Source organism: Bufo gargarizans, chromosome 3 (genome assembly GCF_014858855.1).
Source record: "Bufo gargarizans isolate SCDJY-AF-19 chromosome 3, ASM1485885v1, whole genome shotgun sequence".
Taxonomy (NCBI): Eukaryota; Metazoa; Chordata; class Amphibia; order Anura; family Bufonidae; genus Bufo; species Bufo gargarizans.
Window position 1 is genome coordinate 470,153,476 of NC_058082.1, and position 6,269 is coordinate 470,159,744.

The window sequence follows — 6,269 nt, forward strand, 5'->3', positions numbered from 1 at the left end:
CTGATGAGTCCAAATTTGAGATCTTTGGTTCCAACCACTGTGCGACGCAGAAAAGGTGAACAGATGGACTCTACATGCCTGGTTCCCACCGTGAAGCATGGAGGAGGAGGTGTGATGGTGTGGGGGTGCTTTGCTTGTGACACTGTTGGGGATTTTTTCAAAATTGAAGGCATACTAAACCAGCAAGGCTACCACAGCATCTTGCAGCGGCATGCTATTCCATCCGGTTTGCGTTTAGTTGGACCATCATTTATTTTTCAACAGGACAATGACACCAAACACACCTCCAGGCTGTGTAAGGGCTATTTGACCATGAAGGAGAATGATGGGGTGCTGCGCCAGGTGACCTGCCCTTCACAGTCACCAGACCTGAACCCAATCAAGATGGTTTGGGGTGAGCTGGACCGCAGAGTGAAGGCAAAAGGGCCAACAAGTGCTAAGAATCTCTGGGAACTCCTTCAAGACTGTTGGAAGACCATTTCAGGGGACTACCTCTTGAAGCTCATCAAGAGAATGCCAAGAGTGTGCAAAGCAGTAATCAAAGCAAAAGGTGGCTACTTTGAAGAACCTAGAATATGACATATTTTCAGTTGTTTCACACTTTTTTGTTATGTATATAATTCCACATGTGTTAATTCATAGTTTTGATGCCTTCAGTGTGAATCTACAATTTTCATAGTCATGAAAATAAAGAAAACTCTTTGGATGAGAAGGTGTGTCCAAACTTTTGGTCTGTACTGTATATGTATGCTGCATAGCTGATACATATATTTATTAATGTGACAATATTTGTGTCAGCTATGCAGCATCCATGTGTGTACATACAGTTGCAAGAAAAAGTATGTGAACCCTTTGGAATGATATGGATTTCTGCACAAATTGGTCATAAAATGTGATCTGATCTTCATCTAAGTCACAACAATAGACAATCACAGTCTGCTTAAACTAATAACACACAAATAATTAAATGTTACCATGTTTTTATTGAACACACCATGTAAATATTCACAGTGCAGGTGGAAAAAGTATGTGAACCCTTGGATTTAATAACTGGTTGAACCTCCTTTTGCAGCAATAACTTCAACCAAACATTTCCTGTAGTTGCAGATCAGACGTGCACAACGGTCAGGAGTAATTCTTGACCATTCCTCTTTACAGAACAGTTTGGTGTGAATCGCTTTCTTGAGGTCATGCCACAGCATCTCAATCGGGTTGAGGTCAGGACTCTGAATGGGCCACTCCAGAAGGCGTATTTTCTTCTGTTTAAGCCATTCTGTTGTTAATTTACTTCTATGCTTTGGGCCGTTGTCCTGTTGCAACACCCATCTTCTGTTGAGCTTCAGCTGGTGAACAGATGGCCTTAAGTTCTCCTGCAAAATGTCTTGATAACTTGGGAATTCATTTTTCCTTCGATGATAGCAATCAGTCCAGGCCCTGATGCAGCAAAGCAGCCCCAAACCATGATGCCCCCACCACCATACTTCACAGTTGGGATGAGGTTTTGATGTTGTGTGCTGTGCCTCTTTTTCTCCACACATAGTGTTGTGTGTTTCTTCCAAACAACTCAACTTTGGTTTCATCTGTCCACGGAATATTTTGCCAGTACTGTTGTGGAACATCCAGGTGCTCTTGTGCAAACTGTAAACATGCAGCAATCTTTTTTTTGGACAGCAGTGGCTTCCTCTGTGGTATCCTCCCATGAAATCCATTCTTGTTTAGTGTTTTACGTATCATAGATTCGCTAACAGGGATGTTAGCATATGCCAGAGACTTTTGTAAGTCTTTAGCTGACACTCTAGGATTCTTCTTCACCTCATTGAGCAGTCTGCGCTGTGCTCTTGCTGTCATCTTTACAGGACGGCACCCCTTACAGGGTGGCACCCCTTTTAGACTGGACACGCCCATCTACCTGGGACTTCTGAGCAGAATATGTTTGTAGCTGGTTCCTACACTGCCCTGAATATTGTAGGCTTAAGTAAGTCCAAAGTGAGGCAGTTTCTTTAGTGATAGGGACCCATCTGCGGAAGCCACCTTGACGCCTGGTAGATGGGCCCGAAACGTATGTGCGCTAAGAGCTTCCATTATTCATGTATACTCATTTATAGTCGGTATTGTACCACTTTTATCTAGAATGACCCCCATTTCCTAGCTCTAATGTTTGTATATATAATGGTGTGCAGCCATTTTGTTTTTTGTAATTATGTTTGCCTCATGTATATGCACCTGTGATCCTGAAGGTTTTAGTCTAAATTTTCTTGCAATCTTTACAGGACGGCCACTCCTAGGGAGAGTAGCAGAAGTGCTGAACTTTCTCCATTTATAGACAATTTGTCTTACCGTGGACTTATGAACAGCAAGGCTTTTGGAGATACTTTTATAACCCTTTCCAGCTTTATGCAAGTCAACAATTCTCAATCATAGGTCTTCTGAGAGCTCTTTTGTGCGAGGCATCATTCACATTAGGCAATGCTTTGTGTGTTTTTTATAGGGCAGGACAGCTGTAACCAACACCTCCAATCTCATCTCATTGATTGGACTCCAGTTGGCTGACACCTCACTCCAAATAGCTCTTGGAGATGTCATTAGTCTAGGGGTTCACATACTTTTCACACCTGCACTGTGAATGTTTACATGGTGTGTTTAATAAAAACATGGTAACATTTAATTCTTTGTGTGTTATTAGTTTAAGCAGACTGTGATTGTCTATTGTTGTGACTTAGATGAAGAGCAGATCACATTTTATGACCAATTTGTGCAGAAATCCATATCATTGCAAAGGGTTCACATACTTTTTCTTGCAACTGTATATACAGTGCCTTGCAAAAGTATTCACCCCCTTGACTTTTTTTGTATTTTGGTACCTCACAACCTGGAATTAACATGGATTGTTTGAGGATTAGCATAATTTAATTTACAGAACATGCCCTAAACTACGAAGATGTTTTTATTATTTTTTTATTGTATAGCAAACAACAAATAGGACAAAATAACAGAAAAATTCAATGTGCATAACTATTCACCCCCCTAAAGTCAATACTTTGTAGAGCCACCTTTTGCGGCAATCACAGCTCCGAGTCGCTTTTGTTAAGTCTCTATGAGCTTGCCACATCTTACCACTGGGATTTTTGCCCATTCCTCCTTTCAGAACTGCTCCAGCTCCTTCAAGTTGGATGTTTGCCCTTGTGAACAGCAATCTTTAAGTCTGACCACAGATTTTCTGTTGGATTGAGATCTGGGTTTGACTAGGCCATTCCAACACATTTACATGTTTCCCCTTAAAGGGAGTCTGTCACCTCCATATGGCCATATACAGTGCTTACATGGCTCTGTAGCACACCTATACAGGATTGTAACAGTACCTTTGTCTTTGTCTTTAGACTTGCACCAGCAGGAAAAACAGAGTTTAATTCATATGCAAATGCACACTCGCAAGTGCCCAGGGAGGAGTTCAGTGTGTAGGAGCCCAGGCTGCTCTGCCTTCTTTTCACTTTACTCCTTCCCAGTCTCTGCCTTTGCCCGCCCTCCAAGTCTCTTGCCTCATCGATAGGTCCGGACTTGAGGGCCGGCAAAGGCAGAGACTGGGGAGGAGTAAAGTGAAAAGAAGGCAGAGCAGCCTGGGCTCCTACACACTGAACTCCTCCCTGGGCACTTGCGAGTGCTCATTTGCATATGAATTAAACTCAGTTTTTCCTGCTGGTGCAAGTCTAAAGACAAAGACAAAGGTACTGTTACAATCCTGTATAGGTGTGCTACAGAGCCATGTAAGCACTGTATATGGCCATATGGAGGTGACAGATTCCCTTTAAACCACTCGTGTTGCTTTAGCAGTGTGTTTGGGGTCATTGTCCTGCTGGAAAGTGAACCTCCGTCCTAACCTCAGATCACGCACAGAGTGGTACAGGTTTTGCTCAATAATATCCCTGTATTTAGCACCATCCATCTTTCCCTCAACTCTGACCAGTTTCCCAGTCCCGGCTGCTGAAAAACATCCCCCCAGCATGATGCTGACACCACCATGTTTCATTCTGGGGATGGTGTTCTTTGGGTGATGCAAAGTGTTGGGTTTGCGCCAGACATAGCGTTTTCTTTGATGGCCGAAAACTTCAATTTTAGTCTCATCAGACCAGAGCACCTTCCTCCATACATTTTGGGAGTCTCACACATGCCATGAAAGTAATGGCTTTCTTCTGACCACTCTGCCATAAAGCCCAACTCTATGGAGTCTACGGCTTATTGTCGTCCTATGTACAGATACTCCAGTCTCTGCTCTGGAACTCTGCAGCTCCTCCAGGGTTACCTTAGGTCTCTGTGCTGCCTCTCTGATTAATGCCCTCCTTGCCCGATCCGTAAGTTTTGGTGGGTGGCCGTCTCTTGGCAGGTTTGCTGTTGTGCCATGTACTTTCCATTTGGTTATGATAGATTTGATGGTGCTCCTGGGGATTATCAAAGATTTGGATACTTTTTTATAACCTACCCCTGACTTGTACTTCTGAACAACATTGTCCCTTACTTGTTTGGAGAGTTCCTTGGTCTTTATGGCTGTGTTTGGTTAGTGATGCCTCTTGCTTAGGTGTTGCAGCCTCTGGAGCCTTTAATAAAAGGTGTGTATATGTAATGACAGATCATGTGACACTTAGATTGCACACAGGTGGACATCATTTCACTAATTATGTGACTTCTGAAGGTAATTGGTTGCACCAGAGCTTTTTATGGGCTTCCTAATAAAGGGGGTGAATACATACGCACATGCCGATTTTCTGTTTTATATTTCTAAACAATAGTTTTATTTATATATTTTTCTACTATTGTGTTCTGATCCATCACATAAAATTCAGATTAACAAAACATTGAACTTAAGACTTGTTAACAGGGCAGCCTGCAGCCAGAGATTAGCGCGATCTGCCATAGTGGAGCGCAGTGGCACTTTTAGCTTAGCCTGTAAACAGATGCCGACGGCGCCCCCCTCTTCTTGCTTGAGACACACGCCCGGCTATAGAAACGGCCCTGGTTGCAGGCTCACACAGGAGTTGGACAAATGGATTGCAAGGTAAATTGAAGCTCTGGTTATATGTATAGGTATGGGTTCTGGTTGGCTCACAGTTTGCAGCCTTAATGCAGTTTTACAAAAATTAAGTTACTTTACTGGAGTACCCCTTTAATAGTTAAAAAAAAGTTGAAATAAAAAAAGGTTTATTAAATAAAAATAAATCAAGTTAATAAAATTCCTCTTTTTCAGTTAAATAGTTTTCAATGGAAAAAATTGCAAAAATAAAATACCCTTCACATATTTGATATCGTAGCATCTGTCACGATAATAGAATTATGGTATCATGTAATTTATCCCGTACGGTAAACGCCATAAAACAAAAAATGCTAGAATTGCTGCTTTTTGCTTATTCACCTCATCTAAAAGTGTTATATACCCCAAAATGATACTAATGAAAACTACAAAGCATTCTGCATAAATCAAGCCCTCACGCAGCGCCATAAAAAAAATAAAAAAAAATACAAGTTATGGGTCTTGGGATGCGATGATACAAAAAAAAATTCTTCTTTTAAAAAAAAGATTAAAAAAAAATACTAAAACGTAAAAAAGGGTCATTAATGAAAAAAATACGCCACTTTTTGGTGTATTTAAGGCACAGATTTTGACGCAATGGTCTTTTTTCCCATGTACACCACTTATACCTCTTTTCTAGAGTACTGAGAAAAGGGGGCATTGCGTGGGCAGTGAGGAGGGTGGGCCAGCAGGCCTGTCTCATTCATCAGTTTCTGCACCTGTTTTTGGCATAAAAAAACCCTTAAATCTATGCCAGCTATATGTATTTGGTAAAGCTGTAATCATACTGACCCAAAGAATAAAGGTATTGTGTTATTTATGCTGAAAAATGAACCAAGCTAAATGTATAACATAAAACTCTGTCTCAGTATTGCTGTTTTTCCCATCCCCTCCCAGAAAGAGTTAGTAAAAGTTAATCAGTAAGTTATGTGTACCCCAAAATGGTACCATTAAAGACTACAAACTTGTCCCGCAAAAAACAACCCCTCATATGGCTACATCAATGGAAAAATAAAATAGCTCGTGGAAGGTGACGATGAAAAAATAAAACTCTTGGTCATTAAAAAAAGGAAATGTGTCATCAGGAAATGACCTATTGTTTAAATCATGTTTTTATGTTTAACATATTTTTAAAGAGTTTTTGATGATGTTATTTTTCATTTTCCATGTCACTATATTTAAACAAAAACCATAAAATCCTGCAGTTTTC